The sequence below is a fragment of the Taudactylus pleione genome, unplaced genomic scaffold (assembly GCF_031769625.1).
Source record: "Taudactylus pleione unplaced genomic scaffold, aTauple2 ptg000073l, whole genome shotgun sequence".
Lineage (NCBI taxonomy): Eukaryota > Metazoa > Chordata > Amphibia > Anura > Myobatrachidae > Taudactylus > Taudactylus pleione.
In genome coordinates this window covers 3,308,790-3,324,803 of record NW_028284475.1, presented here as the reverse complement: position 1 = coordinate 3,324,803, position 16,014 = coordinate 3,308,790, and the positions used below count along the sequence as shown (strand labels likewise).

At 47.3% G+C, this 16,014-nt stretch overlaps 1 protein-coding gene across 1 annotated transcript in view; it reads left to right on the top strand.

The window, feature by feature from the left end:
* Positions 1-8,191: 8,191 nt before the first annotated feature.
* LOC148532538 (uncharacterized) overlaps positions 8,192-16,014 on the top strand; it is a 44,191-nt gene continuing 36,368 nt past the window's right edge. Inside the window, exon 1 of the mRNA XM_088467514.1 lies at positions 8,192-8,366. The gene's annotated coding sequence lies outside the window, so the exon portion shown is untranslated. The remainder of the gene's footprint in view (positions 8,367-16,014) is intronic.

The window sequence follows — 16,014 nt, the reverse complement described above, 5'->3', positions numbered from 1 at the left end:
TTTGTACAGTCCACACCCCTCCCAAGTCCCCATTTATATGCAAGTACATATAATCAACGCAGTGTACCCCACATATAGTTACTTATATACATCTCAAGAAAAACAATGCATCCTATGAACACTGTAGGACCACGTCCTTATGACTTTTTCCTTATCTACTATTCAATTTTAAATATTCCATGTCTTCAAATATTGTGAGAATGAAGGGACATCAGAAATGTATTTATTACAAGCGTCACTTTTAGCGTGGTCACAGTTTTTATCACATTGGTCAAAAAGTTCGGTACCTACAAATGTTCCTTCCTGCAGATGGAAGGTCCAGAGTGTGCCGGGAAAATCTGTGCAACCGCTTACAAGCCAGGAAGTGCCCCATGTTGGGTCACTGTCCACAACTCCGTTATCTAATTTGACCAAACTCACGGGTACTTTCTATAGCCAAGAATACAACACAGGAATTTACTAAGAATTGTGATTATAATGAAGGGTGTCATTTTAGCAAACTTGGTCCAAGATAGAAGTTTTAAATAGATTGCCTCCTAAGCTAGGTGTTTGGCAGAACAGTGTGATCTGTGTATATTTCTGCTTGTAATTAACAAAAAAAAAGTAAAATTTTTGTAAAAAAAATTACGTGGGGTTCCCCCTCCAAAAGGATATCCAGCCCCAGGCTCTGGGAGCCAGTCCTGGTTCTAAAAATACAGGGGACAAAATGTGTAGGGTCCCAAGTATTTTATGGACCAGCACTGGGGTCTGTGAGATGTCCTGGTTTTAAAAATACGGGGAAAAAAGTGAGGTTCCCTGTATTTTTAAAACCAGCACCAGACTGGGGCGTAACGCCTCAGCCAGGTGACCCTTTCACTGGGTCACCCCAGCCAAAGCATTAACATCCCAAGATAGTCAGCCCAGGCTGGGCATCTCAGGGGAGGTAGGGACCACCCCCCAATAAAGGAGTCCCCCCTCTCCTGAGCACCACAGGCTTAGGCTAAAGCCTGGAGCTCTTCCCTGCACCCTTGGCCGGTTGGTGCAGGGGTAGTAGCGATAATCATAAATGTATTCTATTGTTTTTTACAGTGGGACTACAGGTGCCAGCGTGCCTGCCCTTTGGCACTTGTGGTACTACAAGTGCCAGCAGGCGGCTGGCATCAGTACACCCACTGTAAAAAAAAAAGTGAAAAAAAACAACAGTACACACACTGTAGAAAGTATACATTTATTACACACAAACACACATAATATACTCCCCTTCTCCAGTAGAAATCCCAAATTATCCCCACAAAAATAAATAAAAAATACTCACCTACCTCCTGGCGCAGGTCGGTCCTCTTCTCCAGTAGAGTGTCGGCCATACAAAAAAATCAAACTGACTTACCTGAACCACGGAGAGTGAAGAGATGTGTTTTCACATACATCTCTTCCCTGGCAAATGACGGGAACCTCGTGGGTTCTATCACTTGCTGGACGCCAGCCAATCAGAGACTGCTCTAGCTGATTGGCTGTGAGCCACATGGTTGTTAATGGCCGCACTGGTGCTGGGGACTGAAAAAAGTGTGTGATCTTATCTGTAAGTAGTCATGCTTATTGTCTCTGAGGGTCATTGAGTCAAGAACATGTACAAATATCAGGAAGGTAGAGATGCTTACAACTTTATGTGGGATATTAACCCTCTTGTATACAGTGTTTACACTTATTGCAAACCAGCCCCTTTACCCAATCCATGCTGGCCCAATTATCAGGGCACAACGGCCAGCATGGTCACTTTACTTTTAGTCAAGAGGCCGAGTCTGCCCAGCGATATTCGAGCAGATTCTGTAGATAGGCTAATTTCCCCAGGCTCTGGTGTCCTCCGAGACGATTAAATCTCCAGGTTTGGCAGTATCCCAGGGGTGCAACCCAGAATCACTAACAGCCCAGTGTCCCCGAATCCCACTAAACCACCAGGAAAGCAAAACATATGTACATTATGAATATTTTGACACATCGTACCATACTTTTGGAAGTATAAATCTACAATTTATCTTGAATCATTGAACTTTGGGCCTGATTCAGACCCGGACGCTATTTGCGGACGCTCGTTCTAAAAACGGGGCCGGGTATTTAAATTGAGCGCTCGCTCTTTGTGGTCTGTTGACGCCTCCATGTCTGAGCGAGCGTCCGAAAAATGCGCTTGCTATTTTGTAAAGACGCCCCCTGGCCGCTCGCATCATACGTCATCTCCGCTATTTATTTGATTAATTGGGAACATCGAAAGGCGTCTGACCTGCTCGCAGTGCTTGTGGTAGGATTTTCTTACCGCTATCACTGCGAGCAGTTCAGGCTAAAAGACAACCAAGTGACGTGGCCGATGACGCTCCTTTACTAATTATGCACTCCCATTAAACGCCCTTTTGACCGTTAGGCGCGCCTGCGTTCAGATCTCCACTCCCCGTTTTCAAGCACCTTCCCCCGTTACCACCCACAAACGGTACATTCTGTCACTCAAATTAGCAGCCCCTCGCTGTTTTACGAGCGCACGATTTCCGACCGCAATGAGTGGTTGGCGCATGCACATTACGACCCATACGCATGCGCAGTTGTGCGAACATAGTTAAGAGTGAACGAGCGGCTGCTTACGAGCGTCTCTGAATCAGGCCCTTTGCGCCCGATTCAGACCTGCTCGCTGGAAGCGTTCGCACGCAGCCATCAGCTGCTAATATATGCAGAAGCTGCAATCACGCGCTAAGACATTATTACGTCCACTATATCTTAGCGTGCGGTGGCAGTGTGATCGCAAGCCAGTCTAATGACGCACCCTTTCCCTTCGCAGCACACGTTATCTCCAGGAAGTGTATATAACAATCGGTAACATCGAGAACCGTCAGAGGCATACGCAGTGCTTGTGGTTGACCCTACCCTACCGCAAGCATTGCGAGTGCTTCTGTGCTTCAAACAGCCAGGTGACGTGTACAATGACGCTGCCTTTTAGTCATGCACGCCTTATAAGCGGCTTTTTGACGCTCAGACACGCCTGCGTCCGCAACACCACTCCCCCATTTTCAAGGACCTTCCTGTCACAACCCACAAATGCACATTCTGTCAGTCAAAGTAGTGAGCAGTCTGTGTGTTGTGGGCGATCGCTTCCTGATCTCAATGACTGGCTCGCGCACTGTTATGCATATGCATGCGCAGACAGCGAAAAATCGGATAGCAGCGTGCGAACGCAGCCTAGTGAGCAGGTCTGAATCAGGCCCTTTATCTTTGCGAGTTGTCCTAATAAACCATCCTCATTGCATCATACAAAGCTTTACTGACACCCACTCTCGTAATTGCTGCAAAGTCACTTCTCTGACAGTCTTGGCTGGAAGCAAGTCACAGCCCCCACAGTTAGATTCAGGGGGTTAATGAAGGGGTGTAATTTGAGGAAGTCCCTTACACAAGACAGAATCTCTGCATTCCATTTCCATGCAAGCTTACTGATGCCCTGAGGTCTTAGGTATGTAGCGATGTGAGAGATATGATACTATAAATCCATCTGCAGCCTTACGGGGTGTGACATTTGTGACAGGGGCAGAAACATGATGGTGGCAACAGGAAATCACAGACCCAGGGGTATATATATTCTAAAGTGCAGGTTTAAGAAGTAGAGATGTTGCCCATAGCAACCAATCAGATTCTATATACATTCATCTAGCACCTTCTAGAACATAATTGCTAGAATCTGTTTTTTTTTGCTATGGGCAACATCTCCACTTCTAAAAACTCTCAATTTAGTAAATATACCCCTGAGTGTTATACAGTGGGAGGTCCCAGCAGTGAGTCCCCAGCAGTACAGAGTATATCAGGAGATGAGTGATGTGTGAGAACAGGGCTGTATATGACATGATGTGAGGAGGGGAATGGAGTCAGAAGGAAGCCACAGACTGAGAGTTATATAGTGGGAGGAGCAGGGTCCCCAGCAGCACAGAGTATATCAGGACGAATGATGTGTCAGTGAGGACAGGGCTGCATGTGACAGGGGCAGTGACATGATGTGAGGAGGGGAATGGAGGCAGCAGGTAGCCCCAGACTGAGAGTTATATAGTGGGAGGAGCAGGGTCCCTAGCAGCACAGAGTATATCAGGAGATGAGTGATGTGTTAGTGAGGACAGGGCTGCATGTGACAGGGGCAGTGACATGATGTGAGGAGAGGAATGGAGGCAGCAGGAAGCCACAGACTGAGAGCTATATAGTGGAAGGAGCAGGGTCCCCCAGCAGCACAGAGTATATCAGGAGATGTGGGATGGGCCAGTGTGGACAGGGCTGCATGTGACAGGGGCAGTGACATGATGTGAGGAGGGGAATGGAGGCAGCAGGAAGCCACAGACTAGGAATGGCCGTCGATGGTGCCATTTGTAATTAACATCGATGACATGAAAGCATGGGAAAACATCCCTGAAGAGGGGGCTGGCAGGAAGTGGGCCAATCACTGAGGGCCGGGACTAAGGCCCTCATTCAGAGCCGTATGCTCTGAGCAGAGCGCACGCTCTGAATGAGGGCCGCCCTCCATAAAAATGGAGCGTCCTCCTGGACGCTCGTATAGCTGTGGGTCACCACCCACAGCCTATACGAGCGTGCAGTTTGATGGCCGCGATGGTCGTGACCATCGCGACCATCGAAACTGCGAGCCGGAGCCTGCGGTTGAGGTTTTCAACCGCAAGCCCCGGAGTGATTTTGGCTCTATCAGAGCCAAAATCACTCCCACTGACATCACTAGTGATGTCAGTGGGCCGGCTTCTGACGGGAGGCGTTCCCGTGGGAACGCCCCCGTCAGGGAGGCAAGCCCCGGCACTCCCACCAAAGGGGTCGTGCTGTCAATCAACATCGACAGCACGCCCCCTTTGATCAGACACAACGAGCGAAGGACTTTCCTTCGCTCGTCGCGTCTGGCGCATGCGCACAACGGAGCTCCCTCCGTCGTGCGCATGCTCAGTGCAAAACATCGACCCACTTGCGAGCGGACAGCCGCTCGCGAGTGGGTCTGAATCAGGGCCTAAGCTCAGTTTCTATGCGCCGAGGGGAAGAAAAAATGCCATCCATAGTGGAGAACCATCAGAACACCAACATCAATGGCAAAACCATCAATGGTTGATAACCATCGATAGTCTTTGGCCATCCCTACCACAGACTGAGGGCAGATTTAATATGCTGTGATTTTTCAAGCCACCAATGATCGTCAGCTTTGACAGACGGATTTCAAAGGGCATTAGTTATTAATGCTAAACAAGCCTGATTTAGCATTAACTACTATTAGCCTTTGAAATCCATCGCTGCCATTGATGGTCGATGGCCATCCCTAACTGAGGGCCCGATTCAGACCCGCTCGCGAGCGCTCGCAAGTGGGTCGATGTTGGCCCAGTGCGCATGCGCACGAGGGAGCCGGCTCCGTCGTGCGCATGCACGAGACCCGGATAGCGCCGGCCAAGTCGTCGCTCCAGGTTTCGCTACAAAGGGGGCGTGCTGTCGATGGTGAGTGACAGCACGCCCCCTTTGGTGGGCGTGCCGGGGGTGTGGCTGCCCAGACAGAGGCGTTCCCATGGGAACGCCTACCGTCTGGGGCCGGCCCCACTGACATCACAAGTGATGTCAGTGGGAGTGCTCTCGTCTCTGATAGAGCCGAAAGCACTCCAGGGCTTGCAGCAACGAGACCCTACCACAAGGGTCTCGTCGCAAGCCCGATGGTCGCGATGGTCTTACCATTGCGACCATCCTTTTGGCCGCTCGCTATAGCTGTGGGTGGTCACCCACAGCTATGCGAGCGGCCAGGAGGCCGCTCAAAAACAACAGAGGGACGGCCCTGATTCAGAGCGAGCGCTCTGTCAGAGCGTCCGGCTCTGAATCAGGCCCTGAGCACCTACAGCACATTTAGAAAGGAGAGACCAGCTGCTCTGCTACATGGTTTAATATCAGCTGCTGGAAGCCCCAGTTTTCCAGATCTGTTTTCAATCTCCTTTGCTTTGAGGAAATTACTATGTTGAGACCATGGGAATATGTTGGAGAATAATTAGACAATGCACTGATGAATCACTTATAGGACACACAAGGCATACTGGGACTTGTAGTTGTACAACAGGGAGAGAAACACAAGATTCATTTTGAGCTGCATTCAGCAAGAAAATTTATTTTGGGCATTTTCTTGCGTCCAGCGACAGCTACAGCGCTACATTTGTGCTCATACACCACGGACAGCCATTTTATCTTCTGCCTCAGCTGGGGCCGGGAAATGGCTGAAGGCCGCAGCTCACAGCTTGCATAACATGGGTGGTGCTGTCACTATGCTGCTGCTGGCGTATGTTTCATATATTAGCTGAGCTCCTCCCCTATTTAACTATTACCTGACTTCCTTCCATGGGCATGCAAGCATGTAGTCTGCTTATATCCTGCACATTGCCAGCAGACACATGGCACTGTACAATAAGAGGAGAAAAGGAGGAGGGGGAGGGAGGGGGCTACTCTATATCCATGGAATTTAATTATCACATGAAAAAGAGAAATACAGTGCTTATTTTACACTTGCTAAGCACCATTCCCATCTGCTCAATCACTGTGAGATACGTCATTAGACTCCGCTGAGGATTACTTACCCTCCACTCAGCCATTCAATAATATGTTTTAATTAAAATGTATAACTTTCTACCTATTGTCCCTCCAACACTGCAATGGTGAGAGGGGAGCTCCTCCTTGGTGATATTATTTATAGGCATATCTCATAACTGCCCCGATATGAGGGCTCGGTTCTGCTGTCCCGGCCACTGGCACCGCTGCCCCGACAGTTGAGAGGTACGTCCTGTTCCCTGCTGCCGTTCTGCATAGCGGAGCAGCAACAGTAAACGCGACCTTCTGTACCTAGTAACCCCCCATATATCCGACCAGAGGGGCTGCACAGACCCTCAGAAGTGCTGCTACTACGGAAGCCTCTCCTGCAGTATGGCCCCTTTCCAAGATCCCCTTCCTCCGGGATTGGTAAACGAAGTCTACATTCATTATGTCGACATGGTGCAAGCGTTGACAGACATGTCGACATTGCCAGCATCATAACATTGGACATTATGACTGTGTGCCCTTCCTCCTGCATTTAGAAATAATCCAGTCCCTTTAATGCAGTGTGTCTGGGTACGTCAGTAATGCTCCCCCAGTGCCGATGTTACAGTAGCAATAAGCATGGTGATGTATTGTTGTGCAGGATGTAGCCTAGCCCCAGTGCAGTCCGTGGTATATGAGGCCGACATTCACCGTGCCATACTTGCCTGCTCTCCCGGATCATCCGGGAGCGCCACCCGATTTTTGTGAGGTGTGGGAAAGTCCCCTGTAGGCCGCCCGCTGTCTTTGGCCGTCCATAACACTCAAGAATTTTGTCATTGTAGCTCCGCCCACTACCTCACAATATAATAGTGGGGAGTAGTAGAGCCACGAGGCACTCGTGCCATCTTGTCTGTCTCTCCATGTTGCCAACTTGCCCATGACATACTCTCTCTCCTTCCCCTCCCCCCCTATCCTGCAGTGTCGACCCGGTTGCCCCAACCAGGAAGGGAGCAGCCCAAAGGTGGGCAAGTGTGGTATAGATTTACTGTCCACATGTCGTCATTATGGGCGGAATTCAGTTGTTTACGTGGTCCGGATCTCCCGTCTAAAGTGACGAGATCGCGGGTAGCTATTCAATTGCTGCCGTTTTTCGCGCTGATTGCGCCCAAAGTGGTCGGGTTTAGCCGCGTAAAGCAGCTACCCCCAACCAAGGTGCTGGGCGCGACTGCGAAAAGTGATGTTTGGGCGCCCAAACAGGTCACTTTTCGCACATTTCAGTACCCCGCTGGGGCTGCGAGCTGAAATGGAGTGCTGGCAGATGATCGCGTCCGTCAGGAGCAACAATTGAATAGCTCCGTTGGCCGCGAGGGGGAGTAGAAACAAAAGAATTCCGCCCTATGAGCATGCTGATATTCTGAAGGTCAATATTCAGAACCATTCCACCTTACACTGCAATGTGACCACAGGCATGATGATACCCCATGTTGCCCCATTACCCCCAGCCCCTAAGCTAAGGCTCAGCCTTGTAGTGTGAGTAAATAGCCACGCCTGCCTGTGACATCACCACCAACTGATGGGCGGGCAGCCAATAGCAGGAGAGACTTTCCTGAGACGCACTGGCTGGGAGCAGACCGCTGACATTGTGTGACTATAAGTGACGCTGAGCCGAGCGGCCGCACAGTGCGGCAGGAGGCGGAGCCAGGGCAGTGCGGCAGGAGGCGGAGCCAGGGCAGTGCGGCAGGAGGCGGAGCCAGGACAGGCGCGGCGGGTGTGCCGCTATACGCGGCCATTCACTGCGTCACACACCTCAGGGCACAGGCTGGCGCAGCGCTCAGGTGACGCCCCCTTTATGTGCAATGAGCCGCGCCCGCCCCCTGCTGGTCATACAGTTACTACCCCTCAGCGGTGGAGATAGGTATAACCGTATAATGGTTACACGTCTTCTGGCAGCAGCTGCCTCCTTCCCCGGATATGTCCGACACGCTGCATTCCCACCACATGAACACCAGGGGGCGGCTAGTAACCCCATGAGTGCTGCCAGTTGCCCGGCTCCCCCTGCTGCTGAGTGGGGACTCGGAGCTGGCACACATGGCACGTTATATGGGGACATGGGTACATGTATGACACATTATTATTACACTGTGGGATGGAGGCGGGTCCCCACATGGCGGGAGATAATACATTTACCCGGGAAACTATCTGGAGAACTACGAGAACAGGGTTCGGGGTAAATTCAGGTCCAGTCCTGCAGGTGAGTGTGGCTGGGTCATACATGTTGTATGTTCCCATTTCCTGCAGCCCAGGTACTGAGCACATGTCCTCCTGCACCCACAGTGCACAGCATACTCTTACTGGTTATACTGTACTCTTACTGGTTATATACTGTACACCTACTGGTTATACTGTACTCTTACTGGTTATACTGTACTCTTACTGGTTATATACTGTGCACCTACTGGTTATACTGTACTCTTACTGGTTATATACTGTGCACCTACTGGTTATACTGTACTCTTACTGGTTATACTGTACTCTTACTGGTTATATACTGTGCACCTACTGGTTATACTGTACTCTTACTGGTTATATACTGTGCACCTACTGGTTATACTGTACTCTTACTGGTTATATACTGTACTCTTACTGGTTATACTGTACTCTTACTGGTTATACTGTACTCTTACTGGTTATATACTGTACTCTTACTGGTTATACTGTACTCTTACTGGTTATATACTGTACACCTACTGGTTATACTGTACTCTTACTGGTTATACTGTACTCTTACTGGTTATATACTGTGCACCTACTGGTTATACTGTACTCTTACTGGTTATATACTGTGCACCTACTGGTTATACTGTACTCTTACTGGTTATACTGTACTCTTACTGGTTATATACTGTGCACCTACTGGTTATACTGTACTCTTACTGGTTATATACTGTGCACCTACTGGTTATACTGTACTCTTACTGGTTATATACTGTACTCTTACTGGTTATACTGTACTCTTACTGGTTATACTGTACTCTTACTGGTTATATACTGTACTCTTACTGGTTATACTGTACTCTTACTGGTTATACTGTACTCTTACTGGTTATACTGTACTCTTACTGGTTATATACTGTGCACCTACTGGTTATACTGTACTCTTACTGGTTATATACTGTGCACCTACTGGTTATACTGTACTCTTACTGGTTATATACTGTACACCTACTGGTTATACTGTACTCTTACTGGTTATACTGTACTCTTACTGGTTATATACTGTACACCTACTGGTTATACTGTACTCTTACTGGTTATACTGTACTCTTACTGGTTATATACTGTGCACCTACTGGTTATACTGTACTCTTACTGGTTATACTGTACTCTTACTGGTTATACTGTACTCTTACTGGTTATATACTGTGCACCTACTGGTTATACTGTACTCTTACTGGTTATACTGTACTCTTACTGGTTATATACTGTACACCTACTGGTTATACTGTACTCTTACTGGTTATTTACTGTGCACCTACTGGTTATACTGTACTCTTACTGGTTATATACTGTACTCTTACTGGTTATATACTGTGCACCTACTGGTTATACTGTACTCTTACTGGTTATACTGTACTCTTACTGGTTATATACTGTACACCTACTGGTTATACTGTACTCTTACTGGTTATTTACTGTGCACCTACTGGTTATACTGTACTCTTACTGGTTATATACTGTACTCTTACTGGTTATATACTGTGCACCTACTGGTTATACTGTACTCTTACTGGTTATTTACTGTGCACCTACTGGTTATACTGTACTCTTACTGGTTATATACTGTACACCTACTGGTTATACTGTACTCTTACTGGTTATATACTGTGCACCTACTGGTTATACTGTACTCTTACTGGTTATATACTGTGCACCTACTGGTTATACTGTACTCTTACTGGTTATATACTGTGCACCTACTGGTTATACTGTACTCTCACTGGTTATATACTGTGCACCTACTGGTTATACTGTACTCTTACTGGTTATATACTGTACACCTACTGGTTATACTGTACTCTTACTGGTTATATACTGTGCACCTACTGGTTATACTGTACTCTCACTGGTTATATACTGTACACCTACGGGTTATACTGAACACTTAATGGTTATACCATACACCTACTGGTTACATTGTACCCATGCTGGTTACTTACTGGTTACACCGTACTCCTGGTTACAATGTACAGTTACTGGTTATACCATTCACCTACTAGTTACACCGTACTCCTGGTTACACAGTTACTGGTTACACCGTACTCCTGGTTACACTGTACAGTTACTGGTTACACCGTACTCCTGGTTACAAGGTAAAGTTACTGGTTATACCATTCACCTACTGGTTACACCGTACTCCTGGTTACACAGTTACTGGTTACACCGTACTCCTGGTTACACTGTACACCGTACTCCTGGTTACAATGTACAGTTACTGGTTACACCGTACTCCTGGTTACAATGTACAGTTACTGGTTATAAACATACACCTACTGGTTACACCGTACTCCTGGTTACACTACAGTTACTGGTTATACCATACACCTACTGGTTACACCGTACTCTTGGTTACAATGTACAGTTACTGGTTATACAGTACACCTACTGGTTACACCATACTCCTGGTTACACTGTACAGTTACTGGTTATACCATTCACCTACTGGTTACACCGTACTCTTGGTTACAATGTATAGTTACTGGTTATACCATACACCGTACTCCTGGTTACACCGTACAGTTACTGGTTATACCATACACCGTACTCCTGGTTACACTGTACTCCTGGTTACAATGTACAGTTAGTTACTGGTTACACCATATATGTGTATATTTGAACAATTGTGGAATTAACAATTTCCAAATGCAAAGAAAATAACCCAAGTTTCTTATGTTAGAAAGGTCCCTCTCCGGTGGCTAAATAACTTGGGTCCGTCGTATGTGATAATTCCAGAATAATAGGGAGATCTTGTCCTCCAGCAATATTATCAGATCCCCGTGCAATCGTGAAATGTAATCTGGCCTGTTTCTGTTGATCGCTCCCAGCTGCTGCCGGTAGGATCTATCTCATTGTGTCGGCGTGCGTTGATTCAGATCCATGGAATAAGTCTCACTCGGAGAGCGGTTCCTCTCGGCTTTGTGCGGTTCGATCTTTTCTCTCAAGCCTGAGAACTGCTGTCTGTGGGATGTCATTTCCGTTCTTATGTGGGTGGAGAGATTGGAGTCAGTGACGTATATGTATTTTATTAACCCTTTTCCTGCCTGATCCTCAGTACAGTATAACAATTCCTTATAGATGAACCATTTTAGTGCGTTTGTTTTTCCTCGAGGCAGCCGAACAGTCCAGGCATTAAGGCTGTCCCTGCACAGGTGACTTCATTAGTACATCAGTCAGTTTGAGTTAACACTCTGGGCTCAAGCATGGATATCCTTAAAACCTGGACTGTTTGAGTGCCGTAAAGACTGGGTTTGGGAAACCTTGATAGTGAATATCAAATATTACACATTGTTATGAAATAAAAGTATTTATCAAGATTGTATATTTGTTTTAATTTTTTTTTTGTATAAAGTAACACAATATATATTATCTAATGCTGCCCATACACTAGGCCATCGTCTCCCGTTGGGTGAAGTGCGTACACTGAACGTTCAGACGTCCAGTGTATGCAGATCAATCATCCCCGAACATGGCAACCTGACGGCGGTCGTCAGGTTGACCGTCATGTTCGGGTGATGATTGTTGTTAAAAACGACCAGCGGGCGCATCGCTGGTAGTTTTTAACATTTTACTGCCCGATTTGCGGTCGATTACCAAGCGATGGAGCGATAACTACCGTCGTTATCGCTCCATCGCTAGGTTTAATCGCTTAGTGGATGGGCAGCTTAAGAGTAGTACTATAATGAGCTATGTTTTCTGGGGTTATTTTTATTTCATTTTATTTGCTTTTGTTTCTTATGTCCTGTTTATAGTTGGGTTAAGAAATATTGATATACTAAATGACACACAGTACCAATGTGATTTCATAGTAAAGGATCACTTTAATGCCATTATTTACTTTGCAGTATCTCATTAGTCTTATCCATTTAGGTTTTGCATATTCTGTGGTTTACCAATGGTATTGCATCATGCTAATTTACTAAAGGCCAGACGCCTACAGAGAATCCAGACTTTAGAATATGGAAGCTTCCCCATTACAAGGGTAGAAACCCCAGATTTACTAAGTGGCGGGTTTAGGTGTAGAAAAAGAAGGCAGATATGATTCAATATCTATGTACTCAATCTCTGGTCAAAGTGGGTATAGGTTACTAGCAACTGTTGAATATATTTGTTCCTATTAAGTAGTCTCACTACTTAGCCAAATGGCTCCATCTAGTGGACAGACACAATTTCTGCAATCTTAAATTATGTGGCGTGCTGCTATTCTAATGGTGCCCATCCACTAGATCAGTGGTGTCAAACTTTGGCACTTCAGCTTTTGTGGGACTACATATCCCAGCATGCCCTGCTACAGTTTTAGTATGCCCTAATAGCACTGCATGCTGGGATGTATAGTTCCACTGCAGCTGTAGGGCCCGAGATTGACACCACTGCACTAGACGATTACGATCGTAATCATGCAATCGCTCAAAAATCGTGCACAAATCGGGCATCCAAATGTCGGAAACGACCAGCAATGCGCGCTCCCGCTGGTCGTTTCCGATGTCTATCATCGCCCGAACATGCTGGACAACCTGACGACATTGTCAGGCTGCCCATGTTCGGGGATTATTGATGTGCCTACACTGAACGATCAGTCGTTCAGTGTAGGCACTGCATCCCTAGGGAGTCGACGGCACGATTATGATGTCCTAATTGTGCCATCGTCCCGGGATCTAGTAGTCGATGGGCACCATTACACTGTAAGTTGGTGTTGCTGCGCTATATGTTTCTGTTTAGAGCATCCGTCCGTTGTATGCCGGAATTTGTATTGAGATGTCCACCGACGGCATTGCAGATCTGCCGCTTGTGCACAAAGACATAACCATCAGCCTATCATCAGTCTTTTGAATAACCCATTGGTCGCGCAGAATGGCAGACAGAACTAAGGCGCAGAAGCCTTTTTGAATGTTTATGGGATCTCAAATTGTGACATGCTCCTGAAACACTCGCAATACGCCTGCATTTAAGTCGCCATCCCCGTTGCTGCCCACAAATAGCGTTGCAGATAAATCATCACTGCGACCGCCATCGCAGTTCTATTGCGGCACATGCTCAGTGCGGTAGATAACATATTGTCCATTTGCAAAAACATGGACATTGTGCCTTATCTCTGAGATCGTCCCTTACCCCCTGCAGAGTGCTGTAGAAATTGGTGCTATATAAACAATGTTAGTGTGTGTGTGTGTTTGTGTTTATAAAATAGATATGTGTAATATATATTACAATAGATGAAACGTCCAACCACCATAGGAGAGCAAGGCCAAAAGAGACTTCCTGGTGACCATTTAACCATAGTAACCAGGCAGCGCTTGTGGAGATAGAGCACTGTTCCTGCGCGCAATTCTCAGCGGATACAAATATAATGTCATGTGTAACATAGACAAAAATCCCATCCTAACAAAATGATCAGGCGTTGCTGTGCTTAGATGCCGCGTAAGTCAGAGCTGCAAGGGCTGCCTCAATCACTTCCGAAAAGATGGAGTAGCAGAACTAAGTGGACATGGGCATGCAGGACAAGAAGATGTAAAAAAAGAAACATCTGGGCACATGCAAAAACAGAGCTCTGCTATGAAAGCAGATGTACTGCCTGCAAATGTGAGGTGCAAGGCTAGGAAACCAGCATTGGTACGCAGGCATAGAGCCGGGCTGGAAAGTTCCTTTGGCTTGCCCTCTTTGAGAGATGAGATCACAGAACACACCCCACCATCACGCCCAGGATGGATCACCGCAGGATCTACTGCTGAAGCCAGATGGAAAAGTAAAACTAAATCCATCTTTGCAGCCAGGCTCGCACTGCAGTCCTTGCAGCTTCGGGTTTACTAGTCTCGTGTCATTGATTGTGTTTGTGTCTCTAGAAGACGCCGGTGTCTCGTTACAGTCATTGTCTGGTCAGTCACTATGGTTACCTGGAGGTGTAGTTGAGCCTCACTCTCCTGCTCATGCTTTCATGAAGGTTGTGTGTTTCATTTTAGAGTCAGGTAAGAATTCAGTTGCTTCATTTCATACCTTGATTAAACTGCAGTATGTACATACAGTATGTATACTAACGACCTGCCCCGGCTTCGCACGGGAGCAATTTTATATTGCCACAGCCCCCCTGCATCTCACCGCAGCCCCCTGCATCCTATATTTTACCACACGCCCTTGCTTCTCACTCCTGCCCCTGGTTCTTACCACAGGCCACTGTGTCTCCTGCCTCCTGCATTTCACCAGTGTCCCCACAGCTCCTGCTGCTGGCTGGGGCCCGGCTCCTGAGATGTGCTGGGAAGGGCAGGAGGATCATGTATGAGAGATTTGTATTGCAGCTACTGTAAGCATGATCCAGGGCTGGGGCACCTCTGCATATTTCCGCAGCCTCCATGCGCACCCCTCCCCGATGAGCCATGTCCTCTTTGCAAGGAAGCTCAACAGGAAGCTCAGGAAATACAGGGTACATTGTGCAGTGTCCGAGAACAGCGCTGACTTCCATGGGATGTGCCTCCTATTCACCGAGGGCGTGCGGCTGAGCGGGAACATCAGGCTGGAGAGGGGAGCACTTCATGGTGGAGGATTGGTGGCCTGAGTCTGCCTGCTGGTTCAGCTTATAGATGTACATAAGAATACGATGGTTAATGACATCAATGTTTTTCTTCCGGTGGTGGTCCGATGTCTGCCACCATCATAAGGAATACATTTTACGGTGCTCCGATGGTGTGTTTTGTTTTATTTTACGGTGCTCCGATGGTGTGTTTTGTTTTATTTTTTTTAATTAAAGTCCTGATAGCTATGACTTCTTCCTGGCTCCTGTGTCTGCATCAGGGTGAGGCTGTCTCTCACTCTCTGGGGACGATTCAATTCAGTGCCAGTTGAATAGTGACGGGAGGTTGGATCCAGAGGTATTCAATGCCTCTCGCTGTTTAGTCCGACTGTTGCCAGTTAAGTCAGAATGCCGGTTGTCGCGAGTTAAACTGGGTGTTTAGTCGAGAGAACTGGTATTCTCCAACTAATGTGCTGGGCGCGAGGCTGTTAGTGCCACGTTAAGCGGGGAAAAAGCCTTGTGGGCCTGCACCTTAGTTGGATTTCTCCTTGCACCCTCTAGGCTGCTGCTAAGCAACAGGGCAGATTGCGATCTCTGGCTCATTGTCGCATGCTCTCTTGATGTTTCTGCAGTTTCAGATTTTCTTTCTGTGACTTCCTTCATTAAAATCGTGACTGCTCAGGTCCCTTTTGTCACAGAAGAATGGTTTA